Below are 18,028 nucleotides of genomic sequence, written 5' to 3'. Positions count from 1 at the left end.
GTAAGCATACATACATATACATACACATACACATCCATATACACATAAAGCTATATTTGTTCATTATTGCCTTCCTTCGTCTATTCTCAGTGCCACCCAGCCCCACAGAAAACAGGATTGCCACCCTCCGCGTCAGCGAGGTATCGCCAGGAAAACAAAATAGGCCACATTCGTTCACACTCAGTTTCTAGCTGTCATATATAATGCACCGAAACCACAACTTCCTATCCACATGCATGCCCTACAGACTTTTTCATGATTTACCCCAGACGTTTCACATGCCCTGGATTAGTTCATTGACAGCACATCGACCACGGTATGCCACATCGTTCCAATTTCAATTTATTCCTTGCACACCTCTCACCCTCCTGCATGTTCAGGCCCCAATCGCTCAAAATCATTTTCACTCCACCTTTCCACCTCCAATTTGATCTTCCGCTTCTTGTTCCCTTCACCTCTGACACATATATCCTCTTTGTCAACCTTTCCTCACTCATTGTCTGCATATGGCCAAACCTTTTCAACACACATTTTCTCTCAACAAAACTCTTTCGTTGCTACTCATCTCTCTTACCCTTTCATTACTTACTCGATCAAACTACCTCACACCACATACTGTCCTCAAACATTTCATTTCCAACACATTCACCCTCCTCCGTACAGCCCTATCTATTGCCCCAACTTCGCAACCATATAATATTTTTGGTACTACTATCTCTTCAAACATGCCCATTTCCGCTCTCCGAGATAACGTTCTCTCTTTCCACTCATTCTTCATCGCTCTCACCTTGTGACTCACTTCCACTTCCATGGTTCCATTCGCTGCTAAGTCCACTCCCAGGTATCCAAATCACTTCACTTCTTTAGAATTTCTCTACTCAAACTCACATCCCAACTAACTTGTCCCTCAACCCTGGTGTACCTCATAATTTGCTCTTATTCGCATTTACTCTCAACTTTCTCTTTTCACACACTTTTCTAAACACAGTCTCTAACTTCTGCAGTTTCTCACTTGAATCAGCCAACAGTGCTGTATCATAGGCGACCAACAACTGACTCACTTCCAAGGCCCTCTCATCCACAACAGACTTCATACTCGCCCCTCTCTCCGAAACCTTTGCATTTAACTACCTAACCACCCAACCATAAACAAATTAAACAACCATGGGGACATAACACAACCCTGCCGCAGACCGACCTTTGCTGAGAACCAATCACTTTCCTCTCTTCCTACTCGCACACATGCCTTACACCCCTGGTAAAAACTTTTCTGCTTCAAGCAGCTTACCCCCAACACCATGTACTCTTAAGACTTTCCACAAAGCATCTCTATCCATCCTATCATATGCCTTCTCCAGATCCATAAATGCCACATACAAATCCATCTGTTTATTTTAGTATTTCGCACACACATTCTTGAAAGCAAACACCTGATCCACACATACTCTACTACACCTGAAACCACACTGCTCTTCCCCAATCTGATGCTCTGATGCTCTGATACTCGACGAACGTACGCCTCTTTAGTTGACCACTTATCTTTATCCCCTTTTCCTTTGTACAATGGCACTATACATGCATTCCACCAATCCACAGGCACCTCACCATGAGCCATACTTACACTAAGTATCTTTACCAACCAGTCAACAACACAGTCACCCCCTTTCTTAATAGTCAACTGTCTCTCGCTTCAAACGCATCCATGTATTTCGTTTCCAATCCTTGAATTTCTTCTGGTGATTAATATAATTTCTCTAGGCCTTCATAAAGGGTTCATTTTTCTTAATGCTAAAAAACTTTGGTCTCAAAGTTCATGCACATTTCCAAGTACATATTTGCATGTTTGTACTGAAGGCATAAACCTATTTTGGAGCTACGTTGACGAAAAACATATCTATAGATCAATTTAGATTTCCTCCAAATACAGCTTTGTCATACAAGAATGCAATGTACAGGTGAAAAGAAAACAGAATTCAAGAAAATAAACTGCCACACAAATTTCCAGTGAGTGGCAAGCATTGCAGGATCGTGTCCTTCTCAACACACGGGTCCTGGTTGTGTAATACATAAGTTGTCATGTCTTGTGAGGCAGCCACTAACCCGGGGAGGTGGAAGTTCCGCTGGGGAGTGGAGGTTGCGTCACCACTGTTGTGTAAGCCTGGGAACGTCTCCAGGCTGCCCTGGTTTGCTGGCCTCATTAACATCTCCTCTGTCTCTCTCTCTCTCTCTCTCTCTCTCTCTCTCTCTCTCTCTCTCTCTCTCTCTCTCTCTCTCTCTCTCTCTCTCTCTCTCTCTCTCTCTCTCCTGCTATCTATATCAGCTGTGGGTGAACGTACCGTACCACCGCATCCTTCTCTCGGGTGTTAAACATACATATATGATTCATCACTTTTCCTCCCCTCTCTATGGGTTACATTCTATCTAGATTGAAATTTAATGGCTGTCGTATCCTCTCTATTACAGTCACTTGATATTTAGGCTACACTATTCTTATCCTGACCACGTTAACATGGATGTATTATTCATGCTCAGACACAGTGCCTATGTTATTCTGATTTCTTCAGTCTGGCTGTGTTACCACCTAAACTCTCTCAGAAATGTTAGATGTACTCATGGATTAAATTCTCACTAAATTTTTGTTGCATTAGTTGCCTTAGCTGCGATATTCCAGCTCATAGTGGCTATGCTCACATTATTGTGTTCTGTTGGCTTTGTTAGCCAAACTGTGTTGATTGGTGATTGGTCTTTGTTATTTCAAACACGTTATGATACGCTGGTCAGGTTCGTTAAGTCAGATCATCCTGCACGTCACAGCTCCAACAGAAAAACTGTGTAACAAAGAGAAAGAAAAGAAAAAAATGCGCCATGAGAGAGAGAGAGAGAGAGAGAGAGAGAGAGAGAGAGAGAGAGAGAGAGAGAGAGAGAGAGAGAGAGAGAGAGAGAGAGAGAGAGAGATGACCTAAACCCCAGCTGGAGTTGGTCTGCCTTACTGTACAATGATGATCAAACTGTCATTACAACGGTAATTCAAATAGATTATATAACTCGGATGTTAAGCGTGTCATTAACAGTAGCCAAGCTAATTATGAAACACATTAGGTCTCCGACGGTCAGTTAGCATAAATTATCATCTCCTGTAATAAAACTGGTGCCTCCTATATCATGATTAGGAAAACATGTGTGTATCTCGACTGTAGCCATCAGCAATGCATTTCTTGAACGATATCTTTTTTGAAATCATTCTTATCTTGGAGTAATTGCCTGGTTCTCTTAATATTCTGACCCTTAAGAATATGGAGAGAAATCACTCGTGCTATATATTCTTTCAATTTACAGAATAGGGATGAAACAAAGCTTAAAGAGGAGGTACATAATCATAGAAATTAAACCAAACTCAGCAATTTCTACGGTGATATCAACTGGAAATTGAGATTATGTCGGAACCTGGGCATTTTGGTGGTAGACACTTCTTACCTCTAAGACAGATAGAAAGTCAGGGGAGAGGAAGTTACGTTCAAACACTAGAATGAAAAGCCAGATCCCTGCCCCAAGGTAAGATGGTTTTTTTTTTTCCTTTTTTTGTAATAAGGACAGAAGAAATAGGATGAGGGTGTGTTACCCTGGGGCGGGGATAAGTGATGTAGTGGATAGGTCGGACGACATCTGGTTCGGAAATGGGGTCAAACGCGTTATCTGCCTCAGCGCAGGGAACAGTGACGTTGTCAAGTGTATGACAAGAAATAATGGATCTGAATAAAAAAAAAATATATTCGGGTCGGGTGTGGGTAGATATTGGTTTAGGAATAGGGTAGTAGATTTACGGAACAAGCTGCCAAGGACAGTAGTGGAAGCTAGGTGGGTCTTCAGTTAGCATTAAACGAAGGTTGGATGATGTGTTTATGGTTCAGGTGGTTGGCTGTAGGGTGGACAGACTCAGGACCTGCCTAGCATGGGCCAGTAGGTCTCCTGTAGTGTCCTCACTTCTTATGTTCTCATGTTCTTACGTGAAGAGGCGTTGAACTACACGCTGGAAAATTTTTGTCCACATTTCTTTTTAGATCTTCTCTCCTCCTCCTTTCTTATCTTTCTGTTCCAGTTCCTTGTTCTCTTATACCACGTAATTCTCGGTTGGCTGGCTGGCTGGCTGCGTGTGTTCTAGAATACCTGCTTGAGTATTAAGACATGCCTCATGTTGACTTTAGTTTTCGCTACGTAACCGAAACCTGAGAGAAACCATCCAGTTATCTCCGCTATCGTGGGGACACGTCCCTGGTATACCCAATTATATAAGGTGTTTCTCACATCTAAAATCAATTGCACCCATCTGTATTCGCTGCGCTCATTTCTGCCGGAGTTGGGTTTTGGCATTTTCAATATCATCTTTCCAGCAAAAGATTATGATGAGAATGTATCGTCCAAGTGCAACAGGAAAATATCACCGTTATAACACGTCAATATTCCCAGCCGGTGGAAAACACATCAAACCGGCAATATTCTCTTGTCGTTCGCATCTGTGCCAGGAGTTATCTCAGGGTATTTCGTCTTTATCTCTTCCATTCTCACCCGATACTTGTGTTTAGACGACCACATAAAGTGTCAGGAGAAGATAGTCAAGCGCGTTAAGGTTTAGTTTTGATTACGGGAATGATACGTGTGATTTACTTTCTAAATTGTATTATAATGAACTTTGTGAATCCGATGATTGATTCTGATGGAGATGTACCAGCCATGGTCCACCATTACCACCACTTTGGTTCTGCCGTTTATATCGAAGATACGTTCCTCGAACGGGACGTAAATTGCTGGTCTTTCTTCCTTTTTATTAAGCCTATAATGATGATTGATAGGAATTACTAGCTGTAATAAAATGATGATATAGATAGAGAGTCTTCGTATCTTGGCAAACTCAGTCGCAAAACACGCCTCAGATAAGTAAAGTAGGAACTCTGTAGGATTTCCAAAACACCGATCGACTGTAGAATGTATATCTAAGCCACGGTCATAATGGATACTATTAACAAGGAATTAAATCCTTCTGAGTATAGGTCTTGTTTACTGTTGGAAAATTACATGATGCCGAAGACTTAGTCAACGAAAATACTCATGATAATGTCTGGAGAAATCCGCCTACGATTTGCTAAGATTTATACGACCCTTCTTGTCCAACAGGAACTCTTGCAGAAACCAAGATTTTACTAAGAAATTGAACTGTGTACATTTCACCGTAAAACATATATCTTGGACGAGGGGTGACGCTTGCATTTTGCCATTATCATTTCTTACAGAGAATATTGACTGAGGGTAGATATCATAGGCACTGTTCTCTATCCTATCCTTTGCATCACATCTCAAGTACTGTGCCACAGCTTGCCCATGGCACCTCATTCCTGATACTACATTACAATCTATCCTCTGCACCACATCAGAAGCACAGCACTACAGTCTATCCCCTGCACTAAGTCTCTAGAACACCTTCTACTTTACACCCAAGTCCGCATCATCAGTAAACCTAAATGGACCAGATGTAGCACATCCTGTAGATAGCACGTATGGTGACTTTACTGCAGCTGTTGATGACGTAGACTCGTAGGTGCTCTACCCTCAGTTACTATATTCTTCAGTACAAGACACACGTCATCTCTCGTCCCATATATACATTGACGGCGAAAGATATATTTTCAAATATCTTCAGAATCTTTTTTGTTTCTACAACAGTTTCTGCTGGACACAATAGACTGCTTATGTGCTCGGAACAAACAGACTGACGATTCGCCATCTGGGTCTGGAGAGATGCAGGATGCAACTTGTGTCGCCTCAGGTAGAAAGACGACTTCTGTATTCAGACATATTGTCTTCCTATTTATCATCAAGCGTTCCAAAAGCAGCTCAAGGCACATATGGGTTGAAAGTTCTATAAAGACTTACTTTTAAGTCTTGATATCGAAACAAAAATCTGCGCAACTCAAAATATCCCATTCTCAGTTTTATTGACTGTGAAATATTAATTCAGGTCTATCTTGAGACACGAGGCTGTTGCCTTGGACGGGTCTAAAGGTTGTTGATTCTTACCCTTCACTAACTGCCACCTTCCACCATTTTCTATGCATCAAGCTATACTTTTCTCCGTTTTCACTTGCTCTGTGTCATCTTCTACTCCACACTGGAACAATTTTTTCCTCACTTCTGGTAACTCATTACCAAGCATGTTGTTGGATTTTTCATGACGAGGTGTCTCCTCACACGCTTCATAAACTCACAGAAGTGGTGTCGCACATCATGACCTTAGTGAGTGCTGATGGCCGTGTGGGACGACACATCATTACCATAATGGCTGGGAAATCTGCGAACTCTCCAGTCTCATTATCTGCAATGTTGTTCCATGTCATTTGCTGTATATAATCACGCTTTCTCCACCTTGGCTCTTCTTTGTTTGCCATAGTTACCATCCTCGTCTCTTGCTTCAACTTTGAGAGGAATCATTCCCTCATGTTTCTGACTATCTGATTCCCTTTCCATTGTTAGACTTTTAGTTTGTCTGTTTCCCTCACTCTCCATACTGTCCATCTGTTTCCCTCACTCTCCATACTGTCCATCTGTTTCCCTCACTCTCCATACTGTCCATCTGTTTCCCTCACTCTCCATACTGTCCATCTGTTTCCCTCACTCTCCATACTGTCCATCTGTTTCCCTCTCTCTCCATACTGTCCATCTGTTTCCCTCACTCTCCATACTGTCCATCTGTTTCCCTCACTCTCCATACTGTGTCCAGCGTTTCCCTCACTCTCCATACTGTGTTCCCTCACTCTCCATACTGTCCATCTGTTTCCCTCACTCTCCATACTGTCCATCTGTTTCCCTCACTCTCCATACTGTCCATCTGTTTCCCTCACTCTCCATACTGTCCATCTGTTTCCCTCACTCTCCATACTGTCCATCTGTTTCCCTCACTTTCCATACTGTCCATCTGTTTCCCTCACTCTCCATACTGTCCATCTGTTTCCCTCACTCTCCATACTGTCCATCTGTTTCCCTCACTCTCCATACTGTCCATCTGTTTCCCTCACTCTCCATACTGTCCATCTGTTTCCCTCACTCTCCATACCGTCCATCTGTTTCCCTCACTCTCCATACTGTCCATCTGTTTCCCTCACTCTCCATACTGTCCATCTGTTTCCCTCACTCTCCATACTGTCCAGCTGTTTCCCTCACTCTCCATACTGTCCATCTGTTTCCCTCACTCTCCATACTGTCCATCTGTTTCCCTCACTCTCCATACCGTCCATCTGTTTCCCTCACTCTCCATACCGTCCATCTGTTTCCCTCACTCTCCATACTGTCCATCTGTTTCCCTCACTCTCCATACTGTCCATCTGTTTCCCTCACTCTCCATACTGTCCAGCTGTTTCCCTCACTCTCCATACTGTCCAGCTGTTTCCCTCACTCTCCATACTGTCCATCTGTTTCCCTCACTCTCCATACTGTCCAGCTGTTTCCCTCACTCTCCATACTGTCCAGCTGTTTCCCTCACTCTCCATACTGTCCATCTGTTTCCCTCACTCTCCATACTGTCCATCTGTTTCCCTCACTCTCCATACTGTCCATCTGTTTCCCTCACTCTCCATACTGTCCATCTGTTTCCCTCACTCTCCATACTGTCCATCTGTTACCCTCACTTTCCATACTGTCCATCTGTTTCCCTCACTCTCCATACTGTCCATCTGTTTCCCTCACTCTCCATACTGTCCATCTGTTTCCCTCACTCTCCATACTGTCCATCTGTTTCCCTCACTCTCCATACTGTCCATCTGTTTCCCTCACTCTCCATACCGTCCATCTGTTTCCCTCACTCTCCATACTGTCCATCTGTTTCCCTCACTCTCCATACTATCCAGCTGTTTCCCTCACTCTCCATACTGTGTCCAGCGTTTCCCTCACTCTCCATACTGTGTCCAGCGTTTCCCTCACTCTCCATACTGTGTCCAGCGTTTCCCTCACTCTCCATACTGTGTCCAGCGTTTTCCTCACTCTCCATACTGTGTCCAGCGTTTCCCTCACTCTCCATACTGTGTCCAGCGTTTTCCTCACTCTCCATACTGTGTCCAGCGTTTTCCTCACTCTCCATACTGTGTCCAGCGTTTTCCTCAAGCTGATCCTTTACTTGTAATAACATTCCAGCTCGTCAGTCAGAGCGCTACGTTGAAGGCTTCCAGATGGTAGAGCGGATCGTTCCTCTCTGTAATGGTGTATATTCCAGCACTTGTTCATCCATCATTAACCTCTATATGTAGAGTCTGTCAGCGTGATGGCTTCCCTCTCGTTGCCATCGTCTGGATATAATGATAAGTCATGCCAAGACTGAAGATCTGCACACTGTGAGCGTGTCTTAGCCCAGTTTCCTCTTCCACCCTCCTACATCTCCTTCTTTAATAATCCTTCTCTAATTTCCCATCACGTCCTCACTGACCTTTCCTTTCTCCAACGTTTCTCCCACCTTTATCCTCTTGCCCTACCTCTTGTTTCCTCCTTCACGTGTATCTTTTTCCAAGACCTTCTCTTCTTTCCCTGGCTCTCTGTTCATCCTTTACTCATCTCATCTTCACATAACCTTATTTTCACTAAGCTAGGTTCAAGGCCAGCCTCGAACATTTTCTACAGACACAGTCATACACACATACACACACACACACACACCACACCACACCATTATAAATCACTGCTTCCCTTTTGCTCACGAGAAAGTCTTTTTGATACTGTCCATACAGACTGAAAGGCTATTTTACTGCCAGACAGACATTTGAGAAATTGCTATACGATAATCACTATTGCTTACAACACCAACAACACATGGTTCATACCACGCCCAAGGCTGAATTTCCCAGGTCGATCATTCAGTGTCTTATTTGTTTAATATGAAGGCGTCTTGAAAATTGGTCAACACTCTACCAAACATGAATGTTAACAAATTACTTACAGCATATAGTAAAAAGAATATGATACAGAAAACGTAACTCAAAGGAAATAATCTTGTCTTAAACTTTGATCACCAAATGTAAACAAAGTAAACAGTGTGCACAACAGTTCACACGTTGACAGGAGCTTGGGCTATTCTGTGGTTCAGGCCGGCTGAGTCGTCACTAATTCATATGCTCTCTAATGGATGATATATAACCAAGTGTTTGTGGCTTGAGTCAAGGCATCATGCGGACTTCACACGCTTTACCCAGTTTGCCGTCCATGAAAGACTCACCTGCTCAGTTGCGTCCATGACTGAGCGCTGTGTCAACCGGAGACGAACACATAGTTTCCCAACACCTCTGCGCATGGGAGACCAAGTCAATACATATATGGCTGAAATACATGTCATCCTTTTTATAGACTTGGGTTTAGTATAATTCTCTCTTATCTGTGACGACGTTAAATCTACATTTACAATTAAGGATTATCATAGTTACTAAACGATATGATCCTAACTCAAAGTTTATAATCTAATACAATTAGAAAATTGCGTTCAACCTTTGCGAACACTGGCAAATAAGAAATCCTTTATGACCCACACATGACGTGTCACTTTTACGTAACAGTGAGTGTCTAACATTCTTAACTTACTGGTGAGGCAAAACATAAGGAAAACTTTGTTACATGATTTGGTTCACAATTGTTGGATGCAGAGGTTCTGCAGCAGGTTAGCTGTCTCATAAGACTCCAGGCTGGTATTGCAACTACTCAAACTCGTCTACACCATCTTGATGTCTACAACTGTTACATGTAGTCACAACAGTGTGAAGATGCGAGGGATGTTGAACATCATGATGCCAGAATAGCCTGAGGATAACCCACTGCTCTAAGCTTCTGGTGAGATCTCTCACCGTCCATCTCTCCTCCCTAACATATCAGCTCAATTTGACTCTTCAGCCAATCACGTCCTTTCATTTGTTCGACCTCAGCCAATCATCTCCCTACCCAAGACCTGATATGCAGTTGTATCTGCTCATTGAATCGATGCCAGCATCAGTGAAACTCGTGAGTACTGCAGGTAGTTTGGACAGCCATTCGATAGACAAATTGTTACAACGCATTATTGTAAACAATGACATACATGTGACTTATCATCACTGCATTTTAGTAATGCAAAAAATAATAAGGAAATGAAAGAGCAACAAACCCTTGGGTCATTTCGAAGATATCAGAAACTCACAAAAAAATTTGGTGAAAATTATATGAACAACAGATAATTCATGAGAATAACCTGCAAAAATCAAAAGTCGAGGGACTGAATAGAAGTATCTATAAAGTCTATTCTTAAATCTATCTATAGAACTGCTTTCAGCTAATTGACTCTGCAAATCCTGTTGAAGAAAAGTACTTTGCCTTATTCGAGGTAACACTTTTTCCCAGGAGTTTGTTCACATTACTACGAATAAAATCAGACAAATTAGGTCTCAAGTAACTTGAGAGATCAAGATTATCAAAAACTTTGAGGATTTTGAAGACTTGTATTAGATCACCTCTTAACCTTGGCTTAACCTCATCTCGTTTCTCAGTCCAATATCATCTTGGTAGCTCGAAGCTGTACTCTCTCCATTCTACCTATGTCTAATTTTAGGCAGGGTGACCAAAACTGAACAAAATTTTCAGACTGTTCACCAACCATTGATATGTAAAGAGTAAGGATAATGTCCCTGGACGTAAATAAGGAGGCTCTATGTATGAATCCAAGGATTTTGCTTGCTCTTTTCATTGCTTTTGTGCACCGCTTACTTGGTTTTTGGTCACCAGTGATTATCATGCCACAGCCTTACTACTCATCTAACTTTTACAATAAAGTAAAGTAAAACTTTGCACTTATTGATATTGAAATTCATTTGCCACTTATGAACCCATTTCATCAGTTTGAGTGTGTCAGTTTGTCAGTTTGTCAGTTTGTCAGTTTGAAGCTTTAGACGTTCAAATTCATTTGTAGATTTATTTCCCAGCTTTGTGTCATCAGCAAATTTTCATTTCTTGAAATGCAGACCATCATCAATATCAATAATATATATGAGAAATAGAAAAGGTCCCAAGACTGACCCTTGTGTTACTACACTTGCTACGTCTAATATTTCTGAGGCTTGACCTTTCATCACAACGCTTTGTTTACAGCCAGTCAGATAATTTCCTATGCACTGAAATGCAACCCCGTCAGTGCCATGTAATGTAATTTTTGCTAGCAACCTTTGATGCGGAACCTTATAGCTTTTTGACAATCTTTATGGATGACGTCATCTGCTTTACTTTCATCACACATGTTGATTATATCATAAAGGAATCAAGTTGACTTGTCAAATACGAACGATTTCGTCGAAAACCATGTTGAGAATCGTTCATTAAGTGGTGGTCCTCTAAATGGTTTACAGTTCTGTCTCGATGAAGGTTTTCTTAAGTTTTCCAACCACAGACGTTAAGCTAATAGGACAATAATTTCTGGCAGTGACTTTGTACTTTTTTCTAAATATCGGTGTTACATTGGCAAACCTCCAATCGTCTGGAACATTTCCCTAAGTAAGTGACTTATTGAAAAGAGCAGTCAAGGGGTTAACTCTCCCATTTCTCGGCCTCTTTCATTGTTCTCTGATAAAACTTATCAGGCCCTGCCGTTTTATTTATCTTCATTCCGTTTATTGTTGAAAGTATATCTTCGGCTTTTATGTCAATTTGTTGATGAACGCTCATCTGTTATCACTTTAAATGGATTGGGGACATTGGTTGTGTCTTCGATCGTAAATACAGATGCAAAAAATGATTCAACACTCTCTCTTGGTCTTGAGCTAAGTCACTGTTTTCTATAATTAATGGACCTATTGACTGGGTAGTGACTATCTTACGTCTAAAAGAACTGTAAAGCATAATGGTTTTTGTAATATTTTCAGCAATATATGCTTATTATTGACGTTTACTTTGTCGCATGACTTTCATTATGTTCACATAATTTACTCGATCATGTTGGTTGTTGGATTCTGTGAATTTCTTATGAGCTGCTAATTTGGACAGCAGGCGCTTTTTTTTACTTCAGCGCTCCACCACCTTGGTTTCGCTTTAGAAATAGACTGTCTATTGCGCACTGGCACGTGTGTTATCTTTGCTGCTTTGAAGGTTTTTTGAAATTTTTCCAAGCTACAATCATGTCATATTCATTGATCATATCATCCCTGGTTTGCCTGTCAAGGGCAATTCGAACATCATCAAAATTTGCGCTTCTAAAATCAGGTATTGCTTTGCGATTGTCGTGTTGACCAACATCACATGTAGCGTTGAAATCGACCTTAAAAGACTTTGTCACAGATCACTTGTAACAAACTTATCTCCAACTTTAACATTACTAACAAGATCCTCATTTGTAATCAGAGCTAATTATGATTACTGGGATCAATATACCATCAACCATGCTAATCGATTATGATTCATGATTAATGTGTGATCAACCCAATGATAAATATTCGATCATGATTCAATAAACTGAACTGATATGTTTCTGATGTGAGGAAAAACCGTTCAAATGCAACGGTCCAGCCCAGATACCACCTCACTGGAAATTTGTTCTCCAGAAATCAACACCATCAGTGTTGGTCGTTTTCCATGAGCTTCGAGAGAAAGACAACAAGACGAAAGAAAAATCCTCCAACAGTCGACCTCAGGGGTGAAGATGTAGCGTTTGCTACGTCAGAGATGGTAACAAGCATTACTTCATCAGGTCTTTAACATGTAATGGACAAATGGAACTAATAGCAATTCATCTTTGAACGCCGAGAAATCGAAGCCCGGTCTTACTGGCCTACCAATCTGCAAAGAAAAAGTTGAAGCGAACATCTGGTCTACTATAATCAACGAGATCATTAAGGGAAACCTGGGCCATAAAAGATTCTTGTGAAGATATCCATACATGTGGCGTTTTCTGTATGAGGATCTGTATCTTTATGAGAACCAATATCTTTGCGAACACTTACATCTTTATGAAGAACTATATCTTTATGAGGACCTGGATCTTCATGAAGACCTATATCTTTATGAGGACCAATATCTTTATGAGGACCTATATCTATATTATAACCTTTATATCTGAATTGTTCTTTATAAGTTGATGTGTGTGTATAGAATGATCTCTGAGTGATGAGGTTTTCTGTGTAGATCTTTGCCTGAAATAATTTCTGTATAGAAAGTTCTCAACAAGGATCGTGTACGAACTATAAAGTCATAGTGACACGATGGTTGCTGGACACTGATACAAGTGTCCTCAATGGTAGTTACAATGACAAAGGTGCTTTCAGCAGCCGCCTCAGAGGATGTCGTAGCTAACCACATTGACACTTACCAACACAGCTGGTGTCACTTGTCATCTGACACCAGCCAGCACAATTTATACTGCTACCTCACCATCTGCATCTTAGCCCGACCTGGCTCACAGTGATTCAGGAGAGTGATAACAACACAACACGGAAACGTTGAGGTAAAGACCTGCTGTGTCGCCCATATCATCATCCGTCCCCGAGTTAAACACACCCACAACTCACCATGTTCTCACGTCCACGTCTTTATCATGCCCTCATCTCACCACGCTCATATCCTCACCAAATCCTTACTCGCAACACTCCTACATCGTCACCACATCTTTACCTCCACCACACTCAAACCCCTCACCTTCATCATGCCCACACCCTCACCACCCTCACCTCACCACTCATCCATCCTCTCGTAATCAATACCATCATGACATATACACCCTCACCAGGTCCACAGTTTAAGCACCTCCATACTTGCCACACCTTCACCACATTGATCTCCTTTCTTACTCCCCCACCTTCATTACTTCACAACCCACACCACATCCACACCCTCGGTACTCTTACATTCCACTACCCTAACTCCCTCACCATGGCTGTACCCCTCTGTCTCATCTTGCCCAGATCCTACCCAAGCTTACACCTGCTGGAAATCCGCACCAACCCTCCCACATCTGTACTGTGTCCACATTCCCAGCACATCCATATCTTCACCACACCTGCAATACATGCTCTGCAGACCCACACCCAATCCCATCCGCAAAAATTCTCGGTACAACTACACATTCGCATAAGCACACCCGCATCACAGTCACATTCTCACACACACAATCTTTTCCGCAAAAGGAATGAATTTTGTCAGTGCAGGTGAGTGCGGAGGACCTTGTCAGCTGCCTATCCGTCCAAAAAGGTCTTGTTTTTCTCACCTTACCCATACTGCCTTTCCCAGGAGTCCCTTCTATCTCATAAGGAGGCCCCGCAGTGTTTAGGAACCCGGCCGCGTCCACAGGATGGGACCAAAGGTCATGGATTATAGTGTTGTTTGTGCGTCTGTCTGGTAAGAGAGTGGCAACCGGGTATGAAATGTTAAGTGTCTTCATTGCTGGTAGTTGCACTGTAAGTATGAAGGGTCTTAAGGTATGACTACTCATTGCTGACAATGTTGTATGGATGGATGATTTGTATGGATGGATGATGCCCAAAGTGTAGACGAGAAAGTGAAACTCGTATAGCCCTGGGGAGTGCTGTTTCTGATGGGTGTATGTTTAGTGGGGTGTGTTTAATACAGTTATAATGGCGGCTGGTAGGTGCTATTGGTCTATTTCAGTGTTGTTTTTGTTGTTGTTGTCGTCGTCGTTGTTGTTGTTGTTGTGTGTGTGTGTGTGTGTGTGTGTGTGTGTGGGGGGGGGGGGGTAGTGAGTATAGGTTGCTGAAGTGTGAAGCAAGAGGAAGCTTTTCATTTCTGCTAGGGGTTGGTGGCTAGTTATAGCGCAATTTTGGTGGGAGAAGTCTAATGCTGTTGTTTTCCTCTAGTGATTACGTGAGTTGTACAACTGGAGGAAGAAAACGAAGAATGTGGTTAATCTGTTGCCACACAGTTGGTTCTGGCCGGGTAGATTGATGGACATTGATGTCATGTGTCTTCTTCAACCTTGAATCTTGAAATGAAAACCAAGACTCAGGGTCGGAGGTTTCCTGTGTTTGAAGGTGAATCTTTGTTTCTCTATTTTCACAAAGGCAATAACCCCGACTAAATGACCATATAAGTGGAAGTTGTGAGCGTCATTGTTGAGGATAGACTTTTAAATAAAATGTTTTGATAACTGTTCTCTAATCATAATGTCATCTTTCTTTTTTCACTGAGCTTTCGAAGGAGGTCTTTTAAAAACCTAACCAGATCCAACTTTGTGTGACGGATAAAGTGAATGACTCGCAAGGTATAAGTTGTAGAATGAAGGGTGATTTACTACATGAATATTTATAGCCTTACTAATATGCATCCCACGAAAACACAAAATTATTCAAACATTTATTATCTCCAGTAAGCAGAGAAATAGCATTGTTCCACGTACATATACTTTTCATTGATAAAATCTTTATTTATAGATTTATGATCCCGGGGAAAAGACATGCACAATAGAATACATTTCTAAACCGAGACAACTTCTACAGGGAAAACACAAACGATAAATGAAAAAGAACTATGAATACTTCCAATACGATGTTTGAAAAGTCTTAACAACCTGAGGCGCCGCACAATATCGTAGAACAAGATTGTAAGAGATACAGTCTTACTGCTCCAGTAGAACAATCAGGAACCTGAGGAGCCACACACTATCGTAAGACAAGAGTGTAAGAGATACAGTCTTACTGCTCCAGCAGCGCAATCAGGAACCTGAGGCACAGCACACGCCCTCCTCCCTCGTCCCCACTCGTCCTTGACTCAACAGCAGCTTCAGATAAATTCCTGCCGGCACTTAACCTGATCATTATCAGATTCTTTTCCTTTCTTCTTACGTCGTCTTCTCAAGTAGCTGAAGGTTAAGCCACTTCAGTCCCTGCTCCAACCTTTTTAGATCAGGAGATTTAGGTGAAGGTCGCAATTGATCACTGTGCACTTAGAGCAGCTTGTTAGACTGTTTGATATATAATATCAGACACTGAAGGTGAAAATCAGCGAGATGATTTAACTGAGAAGTACACAAGAAATTACGTTGTGGAAAGTTGTGATTAGAGCAGTAATTAATTGCATTTTTGCTCTATTACATAATCATCATTATCATTATCATGTTACCCTAGGTTCATTTCATTTAGCTATAATAAGTAGCGGGGACATTAACTGCTTCTAGGGGATTCTTACTTTAAACAGTAAGAATCCCCTAGAAGCAGTTAATTCCCATTTCAATAAAGAACTGAAGTTGCTGTTGAAAGGTAATAGTTATCGTTTCAAAAGTTTGTCATCTGTGTCCCTTTCATTGCCATATATGTATGGACTTACTAAAACACATAAACAAAATTTTCCAGCAAGATCTATGGTGAATTCATTAGGCTCCATCACATACAAATTGTCAGAATGGTTAGTTTCTTTATTAAGCCCTTTAGTGGGTAAGATATCAAGGTCTAATATCATGAACAATGTAGATTACGTTAACAAGCTTAACAATTTTGATTTCATACTTGTTAGCTTTGATGTTTCCTCACTTTTCACAAAAGTTCCAGTTGATGATCTTTTAGAATATTTATTTCATGTTTTGGATGATACTTATTTCCCTGTTTCAAAGTCTGTTTTCACTGAATTGGTAGAATTGTGTACAAAAGACTGAATTTCAATTCAATGGGGAATGTTATGCTTAAAAATTTGGTTAGGCAATGGGTAACCCTCTTTCACCTGTACTAAGTAATCTTTATATGGAATTTTTTGAAACAAAGTAACTAAAGGATATCTTACCTTCTAATGCAATTTGGTTTAGTTATGTAGATGATGTTCTTTGTGTCTGGCCAACAAATGAACATTTCTCCCCTCACTTAACAATTTAGTACCTACCATGAAATTTACTGTAGAAAATGAAAATAATGGTATGTTACCATTTTTAGATTGAATGATCCATAGGCAAGGAAACAAGTTCAAGTTTATCATATGCAGAAAACCTACCATATATATTATTACTTATCTCAACGTGACAGAGTTAAATTATCATCATTTCAATCTATGTTCCTTAGGGCATTACGTATTTGCAGTCCAAAGTTTATTGATGATGATTTCAGAAAATATATTCTATTGGATCTAAGTTAAAGTACCCTAGATCTTTCATTGATAAATCACTTAAGTTAGCAGAAAAATCATTTTATAAAGTTGAGCCCAAACCTCAAATGGACACCTGTGAATCTTTTAGTTCTCCCTTTTGCTAATAATTGTACTTTACTTCCCTTGTCCCTTAAATCCTTTAATGTAAATGTTGCCTTCATCAAAAAATGGTATTATGAAAAATACCTTAATCAGAAACCCACCAGAAAATTCTCCTGGATGCGTCTGTCAAGTGCCATGTAGAAATTGTATTAAGTTTTATGTTGGGCAGACTGGTAAGGATCTTTCAGTTAGACTTAAGCAACAAAAATATGGTATAAGAACAGGACAAGAATCAAATGCCTTGTTGAATCACTATAAAACTATGATCATTGTACTGATTGGAGTAATGCCATCTCCAACTCCAGTACCACGAGAAATATCACTGAATCTTCTATTATCAAATACAAAAAGAATAATAACCTTAATATTATTGAAGGTCTATACAAATTGGATAAATTTATTGTTGATATGATTTGTAAACAATTCACCTTATCCACAAAACAAGTTTATGTTCACTCGTTGTCTGTCTTGAACAATAACATGTTTACCAAATGGCGTCCTAGCTACATCTCTTCGTAGTATATCAATTGACTGTCATATTTCTCTCTTGTTTCCCCTGATGATGTGAATTTTACACGAAAGTGCACCTGGGAACTTATCGTGTTTCATTTTCCCCGTGGACTCTTAGGAATGTACTTGATCACGCACAAAATTGTGACATCCTTTCCAATATATATATATATATATATATATATATATATATATATATATATATATATATATATATATATATATATATATATATATATATATATATATATATATACAAACCTCTAACAGCAATGATCGAACCTGGGACACTTGTGCC

Source organism: Panulirus ornatus, chromosome 18 (genome assembly GCF_036320965.1).
Source record: "Panulirus ornatus isolate Po-2019 chromosome 18, ASM3632096v1, whole genome shotgun sequence".
Taxonomy (NCBI): Eukaryota; Metazoa; Arthropoda; class Malacostraca; order Decapoda; family Palinuridae; genus Panulirus; species Panulirus ornatus.
Note: the sequence above shows the minus strand (reverse complement) of the source record.